The sequence below is a fragment of the Hippopotamus amphibius genome, chromosome 3 (assembly GCF_030028045.1).
Source record: "Hippopotamus amphibius kiboko isolate mHipAmp2 chromosome 3, mHipAmp2.hap2, whole genome shotgun sequence".
NCBI classification, from domain to species: Eukaryota; Metazoa; Chordata; class Mammalia; order Artiodactyla; family Hippopotamidae; genus Hippopotamus; species Hippopotamus amphibius.
The window spans coordinates 197,730,557-197,744,079 of record NC_080188.1 but is presented as its reverse complement, the minus strand read 5'-3'; positions in this window follow the sequence as shown (position 1 = coordinate 197,744,079).

Below are 13,523 nucleotides of genomic sequence, written 5' to 3'. Positions count from 1 at the left end.
TGTGGGCCACCCTCTCTGAGACTCGCTTCTTAAGGCAGCAGGTGGAGGAGAGAGCGGTGGGGAGGGAGCCCTGACTCACAGGCTTATTGTGAGGACCAGACAGCAGCGCTGGGTGGAGGGGAGGCACCAGCGCCTGCTCTTGCTCCTCCTCCCCGCACCATCCCCAGCACCCCCCTTTCTGGTTCTTCCTGCTCCTCCAAACCCCAGCCTCTCACCCCCTGAGATCTTGGCAACACCTTCCACCTCTCACATCTCCCATCCTGTCGGGAAGGGTGGCTGCAAGGCAGTGGTTTCCTCCCTTAATGTAGCAACAGTTTACAGATCAGAAGTTGAAACTTGTTTTCATCGGTCCCAATGTTGCTAATATTTTCTTCCCAATTAAAGATGTTATTTTTTTAAAAAGCCACCGTCTTTCATTTCATGAAAGCAGGAACGTGAAATACAGAACAGGAAGGAAGGACATACTCTCTTGAATAAGAGCAGGTTCTTCCCAAGCAAGGACAGATGGCAACCTTACACCGATGAGCCATGTGATAAAATTCTAAGTAATAGATGTTTGTGACAAATTATTACACAGTTTGAAATTTTAATTAGCTGAAATAACTAGTCATGTATGCTTTCAGACGTTTGTTTTGCTCTTCTGCCAATTCTGTTATATGACAGAGGTACTGAACTTACTTTTTAATTGCTGTATTGCCAGATGGAAGCAAACATCTTTCATATGTCAAACCCCTTAATGGAATTGTAAGTGGCTTTTAGACTCTGCAGTATGCCACTTTACAGGGTACTTTCAGTGGCGTCCTGTTCATATTTCTAATACCAAGCACATTTTTTAAATCAGAATTTTTTCCCAAATGCCCAAGTGTGTGTGTGTGGTTTCATAACATCTTTATGAGAACATCGCCACATGTTTAAACTATGACTCACGCTGATGAGTTTGCTTTAACAAATCTAACTTGGCCACAGAGCAGTCATATTCTCCGATAAAACAATCACTACTTTCTGTTGGCAGGCTGGGTATTATTCAGGTTGTGCCTTCTTTGGAATTAATACCAATACGGCCCTTATTGCCTTGCTATATTTTCTGCTTCCCACAGTCAACACAAATTTCTCTCCATAAACTAGGCAGGTGTAGAACCAGAGGTGACAGGTCATTCAAGGTGAATTTCCTGGCAGCCACGGGTAAACCGACTCCAACTCTGGACAGATAGGACTCTTGTTGTCTCCCAGGCGCACTGAGAGTGACCCCACAGGCCCTAGGGCCACAGCGTGAAAACCAACCAAAGATAGTTAAGGAAACACTTCTCTTGTTCTGCTGTGGGTGTGAGGACCCATTCTATAATGGCACGTGTGGTGTTATTGGACAGAGTTACAAATAAAGTCGAGATAAGACAAATGTTTACTTTTTGAGTATGTTGACAGTTATTTGTAAAATGTTTACAAACAGTGATTTTAAAAATTTGAATTTTAGCTTTATGAAAAATTTGCACATCCTTTTTTTCCTCACTTCATCTCAGAAAGATGAAAACTTGGCAAAGCCTTTTGCAAATTTTTTTTTCATTAGAGGAAATTAATTACTATCTCCAACCTTCAGCTTTTCTCATCTGTAAGATGAGAAGGTTCTGCTTTAAACTTCTCTGAGGTCTTCCCAAATCTACATGTTCTGTGTTTCCTGCTTTGAAATCTCTCCCTGCCTGGAATACGCTTCAGCATCGCACAGGGTGGGGGGGTCTGGAGGAGACTAGGTGGGCCAGGAGTTGATCATTATTGAAGCCAAGTGCTGGGGACGTGGTAATGCATTATTATTTGGTCTACATCTGATGTGTCTGAAACACTATATTCCATAATAAAAACATGCATATATGTGTATATATATAATCTCCAATCCTATCCTTTGACTTGTGCCCTAATTACAGATCTTCAATTCTCCACTGAGCCTTTGGCTCAGATTGGACCTGTCTAGAGCCAAACTGACCATCTTCCTTACAAAAACCCAGTTTCCTTCTTTCCAAAATCCCTGCTGCCTGTGGTGTGGCTGCTCTCCAGCCACGCTCAAGGCCAGGGAGTCATCCGTAGAGAACAGACGTGTGGTGGCCAAGGCGGGCGGGGAGGGGAAGGAATGGATGCGAGTTTGGGGATAGTAGATGCAAACTATTACATATAGAACGGATGGGCAACAAGGCCCCAGTGTAGAGCACAGGGAACCGTATTCAAAATCCTGGGATAGACCATAATGGAAAAGAATGTGAAAAAGAACATATACATATATACACAAACTGAGTCACGTTGCTGTACGGCAGAAATGAAAACAACACTGGAAGGCAACTATACTTCAATTAGAAAAAAAGATCAGGGAGTCACCATCAGCTCCTCTCCCTAGTCTCCGTCACCAGTGTCCGCATTCTTACGCTACCTCGTAAGCCCGAGACTCCATCACCTCAAATCTAATTCTAAGAGCCGCTTCCAAACTGGCTGTGCTGACTCCAGGACTCCTGTCACTCAGAAGCCCTCTAATCCAGAGCAGGGGAATGTTTTCAGAGGATCATTGCACTCCTCCTCTGATGTTTCCTCGCTCAGAAACCTTCAGCGCCCTGTTGACAGCGACAGCAAACCTGAGTCCTTGCGGCCGGGGTCCGGATCCCTGCGCCACCTGAGTCCACGGGACAGCCTCCTCCCCGCGGCTCCCCGGCGGGAACCCCCTGCTCTGCGCTGGGACGGCACCCAGCACCGCCGCTGCGGGATGAAGCGGCTCATCCCCGCATCCCGCATCCGGGGCCGCCCCCGCCGCGCGACAGTCAGCCGCTGGCCCTCGGAGCGGACGTGTCGCTGCTGTGCTCCCGGTCTCCCAGCACAACCTAAGGAAGGCCAAGAATCTGCGAACGGAAGGGCGATTTCATGAGGGAGGGAACGCTTTTAGCATGTTTTTTTCTATTTTTGAATCCTGGTGCTTTTTACATTGGGAGTACAGAGAACTAGACGTGCTTGGAATCAGGAAATAATAGGAAAGCGAATTCCGAAACCAGGGCAGCGTCTTCGAGCTGACAAAGCTGCTATGCTGTGTTAGGCAACTGAGCGCATTTAATGAAATGACCACATTGTGGTGCCTTGGGGGAAGGAAATCTGGAAGTTAGTAAACCATTGTGATGATTTTTAAGACGTTTCGCACAATTAATGCCTTTTATGAGTGTAAAAATGTAAACGATGCAGAAAATTCCTAATTGAAAATAGCATTTTACATACGTGTGTGTCCACACGCATGTGTCCACACGTGTGTGTGCTCACACACACACACACACACACACACACACAGGGAAAGTACCTTAGGAAGAATAGTAAGAAGGCAAATGTGTAGCCTGTGAGGAGAGAGCTGAGAGATTTTCGCTATATGTCCTTTTAAAATAATGCACGGTATGGGAAAAGAATCTAGAAAAGAGTGGATATACGTATATGTAGAACTGATTCACTTTGCTGTAAGCAGAAAGTAACACAACACTGTAAATTAACTTTACCCCAATAAAATTTTTATTTTAAAAAAATTGTATTTTTTAAATTATTTTATTTCTTTTTGGCTGCGTTGGGTCTTGTTGCTGTGCGGCCTTCCTCTAGTTGCTGCTGGGGGCTACTCTTCGTTGTGGTGCACGGGCTCCTCATTGAGGTGACTTCTCTTGTTGCAGAGCACGGGCTCTAGGCGCGTGGGCTTCAGTAGCTATGGCAGGAGGGCTTCAGTAGTTGTGGCTCGCAGGCTCTAGAGCACAGGCCCAGTAGTTGCAGCTCATGGGCTTAGTTGCCCCACAGCATGTGGGATCTTCCTGGCCCAGGGCTCAAACCCATGTCCCCTGCATTGGCAGGCAGATTCTTAACCACCGTGCCACCAGGGAAGCCCTGCAATAAAACTTTTAGAAAAGAAACTACTAGATATAAAATAAGTTACAAGGACGTAATGTACAGCATATGGAAAATTGCCAATATTTTATAATAACTGTATATGGAGTATAACCTACAAAATATTGAATCCCTTTGTTGTTCACCTGAAACTAACATAATATTGTGAGTTAACTATACTTGAATTAAAAAAATAGTGTTCAAAAAATTTTAAATAATGCACAGATTTCATATTTCCTTATTTATGGGTAAATGGTTACTAAATTTCCTGTTAATTCCTTTGGATTTGGGAGCGGAGGGAAGTGTGGAGTTCGCGTGCTTGTAAGCAGCAGACCGGGTGATGTGGTTAAACAGGTGCTGAGCGCAGGGCACTGAGTGGCCAGGGCACCAGCCTGGGCCCCAGACGGCAGGCAGCCCCCCCGGGTCTCAGTCTGTGTGGGGGATCACTCAAGCCCGTCATTAAAGCTGGGGTGGGGGAGAGGGAGGCACCTGCAGGGGGTGGGGGGGGATGGTGCAGAGAAAGGGGACCGCCCTCCACTGCCTATTTTATTCTCAAGGAAAACCTCTCCCCTCCTAGAAATGGAAGCAGAAGTGAAACTTTAGTAGAGCTGAGGGTGGCAGCAGGGCAGGAAACCTGGCGTGGAGAGGAAACTCCAACTGTGAATGTGGAATCCACCTCCCCTCTTTCCACCTCTAAGGTGCATGGTGGGTAGAGAGAGGCGCACAGCCCAGAGGGTCCAGACCAGGCGCCCACACTCAGACACGCGCCCATCGCCCTGCCAGACATGCCCTGTGTCATCCTGATGCCCCCGGGCTGGGTACCTGCCACACCAAGGCAGAATCGAGTTCATCGTGTCCTCAGGTAAGAAGGTGAGGAAGGCCTATCAGTTGCCACATTCCAGGAATGGGCCAGATTACTAAACATTCAAACTGTTCAGGGAAACAGGCAGAAATGAGGCTAATGAAATTCGGTCTCACAAAGCTGGAAGGTCATGCGTTCAAGCAGAATCCACAACACACTTAAACAGAGCCTTAATGGGGAGAACTGCTGAAAGTAACGAGGAAAGAGCACAAGGGCAAAATAAGAGTATCACCCAGAGCCTAGTTGCCAACAGGACTTCCTCCCAGAGCAGTGGACGCACCGGGTCCTCTCCGTAAAGGAGCCTCTCGCGTCCCATTTAGAATCCGGGGTGCAACCCTGGGCTTGCAGCTACTCTGAAATGGTGGAGTCTCGTGTTAAAAGGGGAGCAGGAGAAACGAGAGTGAAGGCTGGCCTGTAGCTCAGGAACCTGCTGTAATATTTCTGAAAGGCATTTCCACCCTCTTCCCAAGCTGAGGACAGGAGAACCTTTGCACTGGTCTCCTCAGGTGTGTCGAGTTTCCTAGAGGGGTTCCCACAATGCTTTTCATGCTTTTGTCCTCACTCTTTTGCTCACTTGGTACTTCTCTCTGTTGTGTATTTTTGCAAGAAAGCTTCTAAATGAACTGCAGGGAGAGAGCAAGGGATTTGAACTGAGAAAAAGGACACGGAATGATTTTGAAATTAGCATTAGTTGAGCAGAATCAGGTACCTGTGAGCTGTGAGCAAGCTACTGACACAACTCATGCAATCCGAAGCAGCCTCCAACTACAGACCTGCCGTGAGCAGGACCAGCAAAAGCCCAGACAGATGAGGAGAGAGGCCATGGAGTTTGTGGCCAGAGATCGGGGCTGTGGAACTGTCACCTTGGTCCAGCTAGAATGCCATTACCCCATGAGTGACGAAGTACATTTTGAACCCACACCCTAAGACCCTGCTCTCATCCTATATGCAATGAGAGAGAGAGAGAGCCCCTACACCTGCCACTGTCCATTATTGTGGCTCTTGGGCGCTTAAAATGTGGCTGGTCCTGTAAGTGTAAAACACACATTTGGGTGTCTAAGAACATAAAATCTCTCATTAATATTCTTATGGTGGGCTTCCTAGGTGGCACAGTGGTTGAGAATCCACCTGCCAACGCAGGGGACATGGGTTTGATCCCTGCTCCAGGAAGATCCCACATACCACGGAGCAACTAAGCCCGTGCGCCACAACTACTGAGCCTGTGCTTTAGAGACCGTGAGCCACAACTATTGAGCCCATGTGCTGCAACTACGGAAGCCCATGCGCCTAGAGCCCGTGCTCTGCAACAAGAGAAGCCACCGCAATGAGAATCCTGTGCACCACAATGAAGAGTAGCCCGCACTCGCCACAACCAGAGAAAGCCCGTGCACAGCAATGAAGACCCAACACAGCCAAAAATAAAAAGATAATAATTAAAAAAAAAAAGTGAATGCTAGTGGTGCTCTTAAAAAAAAATATCTTTATGGCGGCCATCACCAGATGAATGGAAACGTGGCATATGTATACCATGGAATACTACCCAGCCATAAAAAAGAATGAAATTTTGCCATTTGCAGCAACACGGATAGATCTTGAGGGCATTATGCTAAGTGAAACAGGTCAGACAGAGAAAGACAAATGCTGTATGATATCACTTACATGTGGAATCTGAAAAACACAACAAACTAGTGAAGATAACAGAAGAGAAACAGACCGCACTGATACGGAGAACACACGGGTGGTCACCCGCAGGCAGAGGGAAGGGGGAGGGGCTAGACCGGGGACTAAGAGGTCAAACTACTGTGAGTAAAATAAATAAGCTACACGATGTACTGGGCAGCACAGGGGACGCAGCCAATATTTTATCATACCTGTGAGTGGGGTGTGATCTTTAAAAACCGTGAATCACCATGTTTTACACCTGAAATTTATATAACATTGTAAAGCAACTGTACCTCAATTAAAAAACTTGTTGATTATGTATTGAAATGATATTTCTGATATGTTGGGTTACATAAACTATATTATTAAAGTGAATTACCCTTTTCCTTTCCTTTTCTTCACATGGCTACCACAAGATTTAAAGTCTTCCTGTGGCTGACACTGCATCGGACAGCCCTGTTTAGACTTTCAAATAGCGGCACAGATTCCACTGTTACATTCAAGAGCCTGGACGTCAGGAGCCATCAGCCAGAAGCTTGTTTTCGCTTTCTGTTTTCAGGAAAATGACGTCAAACTGCTCAGGCCTGATTACTGTCGATCGGAGTGGACGTTTGGGGCCGATGACCAGGTTCGGTACAGAAATTTTATTAATAATATTGAAGACATGCAGCTGGGAGAGATAAAGGACAGTGGAGAAATTCTGTGGGCATTACTTCATATCGTTTCATATGAATTAAACCCATAAAGTGCCCACAAGCCTCTGCCACGGCTTGAGGGAAACACTGTCACCACAGAGGACAGAACACGCCGTCATCCTTCATCGCTGTGCTGCAGGGAACTGAGGAACAGTAATCCAAACAGAGCACTACTCTGTTGTGCCCCAGACCATCAGAACTGAAAAGAAAAAGATGCAGAACTCTTTCTGATGGTGGATTTCTTTTTTTCCTGAGTGAGTCAGAGAACACACTGTGGCCTAATCCAAAAAAAAAAAAAAAAAAAAGAAGCAGCCTCCTGTAAACGGGTAAAGGCATGTGGCCGCGTGTGAATGATGTGTGACTGTGAGGCTGTGGAGCACGCCCTTCCTCCCGCTGAAAGGCTGGTGTGATGTATATCTAATTCTTGCCGACCAGGTGGCCTCCCAGTTCGCAACTGCCATTTGAAAATCACAAATAAGTGGAGCAGTCACTTGGCACAACCTTTTTTTATGCTGTTTTTTAAATGAGAAAACTCACATGACACACAAACTAAAAAGTCATTATAAAAACAACTAAATTTGTATCAGTTTAGGCAACTCTTTTTTTTTAACAATAATAATAAACATTTATTGAGCACATTTTATGTTTTAAGCATGTAATAAACATTTACAGATATTAGTACATTTACTCTTCACAACATCCCAGAGTTCTGAGGGTAGAATAGTGGAGAGAAAAGAAAAAAAGCCTGAGAGAGAGAGAGAGAGAGAGAGAGAGAGAAATGAAAGAGTGCTCTGGAGATGTGGACATGGCTGGGACTAGGGTGAGGCAAGAGAGATGTCCAGACCACAGACTTTAAGGAGGAAGTCTGTGGTCTGGACATCTTATTTATTTTATTTTTTTTTTAATTTTTAAAAAAATTTTTTTTTTTAACTTTTTATTTTTTTATTTTTTACAATAAACTGCATATATTTAGAGTGTACAATCTGGTATCCCAATCTCCCAATTCATTCCCCCCCAACCCTCCCTGCTTTCCCCCTTTGGTGTCCATATGTTTGTTCACAGTGCCACCGAAATGTGAGAACCAGAAAGAGTCTTTATAAAAACAACAGTTCAGGGTAGTGGTGAGGGGCACCGGCAATGGCGCCCCATTTCCTGAGTTCTGAACTTGGCTCTGTGACTTAATAGGCCAATAAGATCAGGCAAGTTATCTAACTGCCTGGGAACTCAGTTTCCCTCATCTGTAAAACAATCACAGTAATAGTACCTGCTTTATAGGGTTATGGAGATTAAATGAGATAATGTACGCATCTTAGGTAAAGCAGGGACTCGGGAATTGCTGGTTTATTGGATAATTTAATCCAGTAACTGAGTTTCACAGGTGAGGAAACTGCGCAGGGAAACCCACCTCTGTTCCCTCCATTGAGCCGCGACAAAGGAGCTCAGCTATGGTCACTTCTCCTCTACTTCTGCCCTGAGCTTTAAAATTAATCCCCATAGTCCTCTTGCACAGTGGACCCCAAATGCAGCCAGATACAAACACCCACAAAGCCAGAAAATAATCCTCATTTTAATAATTAAAAAAATTTGAAATTGGGTAAATTGTAATAGACTTGTATCCTAAGAGACCATTAATTAGCATGAGTTAATTTTTCTTTAATCTTACAATAGAAGCCTTCAGCTGTGCTTGTCTAGTTCTGCACACTTTCTACACATTTTCTTTTGGTTTGTCTCCCTCTGGTGGATTAAAAAAATACTTCCTTTCATTTTCAGAATAACCATAGGTTTTTTGGAGTAGGTTTTGCTTAAGTTAAGAGTTTGTCTACTGTCAGCCTGGTTCATGTTGTGGAACTTCTAGAAAACTATCTTTCCTGGGTGGGAACCTCTGCAGAGGCTCAGATTCAGGGAAGGCACCTGCTCCCCGACACTAAGAAGCTCATGCAAAGACACAGAGGTGTTTCTCAGAGAATGATGTGTGGTTTGAATGGCTGAGAATAAAGTACAAGAGATTAGGGGTGAAAGGTGGTGATAAAAGATGGAGTGGAAGGGTGAACAGGGACCAAGTCATAGGGATTTTTAAGTTATGTTTGAATTTTATTTTGCAGGTAACGGGAGTTGCATTAGTTAGGATCAGGCTGCAAAAACAGGAAACCCAAATAAGTAGCTTTTAAAACAAAAGGTTTATTTCTATCTATGTAAGAGAATTCAGGAAGTAGGCAGTCCAAGGTCTAACATAGAGCTCCCTGTCATCAGGGATCCAGGCTCCTTCCAAAAATTCCTACTTCATCCCTAGCGTGTGGCCTTTGTCCTCATGGTCCAAAGTAGTTGCCAGAGCTCCGGTCATCACTTACATTTATCCAATTGGACATCTACATTGGCACTTCAATCTTTCCCAGAAAATACACTAACTGATTCTCACCCCCAAACCAGTTCTTCTGTTTTGTTCCTTAGCTTCCCATTTCACTAGAGGAAAGAGCAGTGAAATGAGACTGACAGGGAGGTGCAGGAGACTGAAGCTGAGGAGAGAGAGTTCACAAAACAGGAGAAGCAGTGACTGGTCATCTAGATGCTGCACAGGGCTCAAGTCGCATGCGCTCTGCAGGTTGACTTTTATTAGAGCTGCCAATGAGGCTGGTGACTTTGGTGATGATGTCTCTGCACTTTTTTTGCAGAGCAGAGCCCTGTTCACTTTTTTTTAAAAAAAAAGTTTTATTGAGATACAGTTAACAGATAATAAACAGCATATATTTAGAGTGTACAATTTAGTATTCCAATCTCCCAATTCATTCCCCCCCAAGCCTCCCCTCTTCCCCTACTTGGTGTCCATGTGTTTTTTCTCTACACCTGTGTCTCTATTTCTGCCTTGCATTTTCTCTTTCATAGTTGTTAGCATTTGCCTTATGTATTGAGGTGCTCCTATATTGGGTGCATATATATTTATAATTGGTATCTCCTCTTCTTGGATGGATCCCTTCATCTTTATGTAATATCCTTTCTTGTCTCTTATAACATTTTTTATTTTAAAGTCTATTTTATCTGATATGAGTATCGCTACTCCAGCTTTCTTTTGATTTTCATTTGCATGGAGTATCTTTTTCCATCCCCTCACTTTCCATCTGTATGTGTGCCTAGGTCTGAAGTGGGTCTCTTGCAGACAGAATATATATGGGTCTCGTTTTTGTATCCATTCAGCCAGTCTGTGTCTTTTGGTTGGTGCATTTAGTTCATTTACATTCAAGGTAATTATTGATATGTATGTTCCTAGTACCATTTTCTTAATCGTTTTGTTTTTGTTTTTGTAGGTCCTTTTCTTCTCTTATGTTTCCCGCTTAGAGAAGTTCCTTTAGCATTTGTTGTAGGGCTGGTTTGGTGGTGCTGAATTCTCTTAGCTGTTGCTTGTCTGGAAAGCTTTTGATTTCTCCCTCGAATCTGAATGAGATCCTTGCTGGGCAGAGGATTCTTGGTTGTAGGTTCTTCCCTTTCATCACTTGAAATATATCCTGCCACTCCCTTCTGGCTTGCAGAGTTTCTGCTGAGAAATCAGCTGTTACCCTTATGGGAGTTCCCTTGTATGTGATTTGTCATTTTTCCCTTGTTGCTTTTAATAACTTTTCTCTGTCTTTAATTTTTGTCAGCTTGATTACTATGTGTCTTGGTGTGTTTCTCCTTGAGTTTATCTTGCCTGGGACTCTCTGTGCTTCCTGGACTTGGGTCGCTATTTCCTTTCCCATGTTAGGGAAGCTTTCAACTATAATCTCTTCCAATATTTTCTTGGGTCCTTTCTCTCTCTCTTCTCCTTCTGAGACCCCTATAATGCAAATGTTGGTGCATTTAACATTGTCCCAGAGGTCTCTTAGGCTGTCTTCAGTTCTTTTCATTCTTTTTTCTTTATTCTTTTCCACATCAGTGATTATCACCATTCTGTCTTCCAGGTCACTTATTCGCCCTTCTGCCTCCCTTAATCTGCTGTTGGTTCCTTCTAGCGTATTTTTCATTTCAGTTATTGTGTTGCATATCTCTGTTAATTTGTTCTTTAATTCTTCTAGGTCTTTGGTAAACTTTTCGATCTTTGCATCCAGTCTTTTTTCAAAGTCCTGGATCATCTTCACCATCATTATTCTGAATTCTTTTTCTGGAAGGGTGCCTATCTCCTCTTCATTTAGTTGTCTTTCTGGGGCTTTATCCTGTCCCTTCATCTGGTACAAAGTCCTCTGCTTTTTCATTTTCTCTATCTTTCTGTGGCTGTGGTTTTCAGTTCTGCAAGATGAAATACTGCCGATACTGCTTGATACTGCTGTCTGCCCTCTTGTGGAGGAAGCTGTCTAGGAGCCTCCTGTGTGCTTCCTGATGGGAGGGACTGAGCCCTGTTCACTCCTGACGCTTGTGGCAGCCCTGCCTGATGTGGTCTCCATCACATGAACCCAACGTGCAGCTCCCCCCTGCACCTACTCACCCCCTGTAAGGGAGCCCAGACGTGAAGAGATAGAACAGCAGCCAGAGGCCAAGGAGAGGGCTGGGGGCATCTTTAAAAAAATTTTTTTTCAGATGAGAGAGATACTGAAGGTAGAGGGAAGTCGGGGATGTGATGCAGAGAGGTCCCTGGGCAGACGTGGAAGCTGCATCCAGGATACAGGTGTGGCACTGGCCCTAAGGAGCAGAGAAACAGAGCACCTGTTTCTCTGAGGGCAGCACTAAACAAGGGCTTAAATGAAGAAAAGTTTGCAGCTGGTAGCAAATAAGATCACAAACCAAGAAAAATATTACCACGAGCTCTACCTTACATGACGAAAGCCACAGCTGGTTCCTAGCTCCCATGTATGGAGGCCTTGTGTTCCATGTAATGTGTGTGCAATTTTCATGTACATTATCTTTCTTTTTGGCCTTGCCATGTGTGTGGTAGGATCTCAGTTCCCCAACCAGGGATTGAACCCAGGTCCTGGCAGTGAAATCACCAGAGTCCTAACCACTGGACCACCAGGGAAGTCCTCACATTATCTATTTTATTTTTTTATTTTATTTTATTTATTTATTTTTAAAAAAATCTTTATTGGAGTATAATTGCTTTACAGTATTGTGTCAGTTTCTGCTGTACAATAAAGTGAAAGAGCCATATGTATACATATATCCTCATATCCCCTCTCTCCTAACCTCCCTATCCCACCCCTTTAGGTCTTCACAAAGCATCAAGCTGGTCTCCCTGTGCTCTGTGGTAGCTTCCCACTAGCCATCTGTTTTACATTTGGTAGTGTGTATATGTCCATGCTACTCTCTCACTTCGGCCCAGATTCCCCCGCCCCTGTGTCCTCAAGTCCGTTCTCTATGTCTGCATCTCTATTCCTGCCCTGCCACTAGGTTAGGTTCATTACCTATTCTGATTCTCACAAATATCTGAGTTAACTATATACAGTCAAAACATGTATCAATTGAAATTTACATGTGGTGATGTGCCACGTGCTTCAGATGGTTTCACATGCATTATCTAGTTCGATTTTTCTAGCTATTGTTGATGTATCACCTCCTCATTTTACAGGCCAAGAAGTCAAGGGTCAGAGAGGTAAAGTGATCTGAGTGGCAAGCAGATTGCACGACTTTATATTTCTGAAGGAGCTATTATTTTAATGAGTCAAAGCTGAAAACAGGTTTGAACTACAGGGCGTTTTAAGCAGCTGCTGTGTCACCAGTAAGGAAGTCTTCCCTCTGCTTGAACTGGAAGGCAGAGCTCTGATGCTGCCAGCGTTGTACGGTGTTGGAGGGGCTGCATGTCCTCCAAGTTCGGTAGGAGGCCAGGACTAGAGGCCCCGAAGCTGAGACGAAATGCGCTGTCTTCAGGCTGCTCACCGTGGAATCTTGTGTGGCTGAATCTGATCTTAATCTTTTTCTTTTTTTTCCAAGTTCAATAGTATTTTACTATTTTTTTTAATTGAAGTACTGTTGAGGTACAATATCACGTTAGTTTCAGGTGTATAGATTCCTTTTTCTTGTCTTCCATCAAAAGGCATAGAACACCTGAACCTCTAAAAAATTTTAATCATATTAAAGCAGAATGGAGATTAGTTCTGCTCCCCCTTGGAGATCATTTCTCACTGCTCTCTCCTGATTTTTCATAGAGTCCAGGGAGTCCGGTACCAAAGGACTCGCTATTTCATCCTGTGGTTATTTCTAGGGATTAAATCATAACCCTCAGCCTTCTCTCACGTAAAGTGAGATGTGTCGTCATCATCACAGAGAGCCTGGAGATGCAGATTCTGGTTTGTCAGCACCGGCCAGGGCTCTGCAGCGTTTTGGAGAGTGTCTTTAGGCGATGCACTTTAGCGGCTTACACTCCTAGAGTGTAACCCTGCGGCCGGCTCGATGCTAAGCACTCTGGATGCACTAATTTAATCCGCACGACGACTCCTTAGGGCGGGGGCCCTCAGCACCTGCAA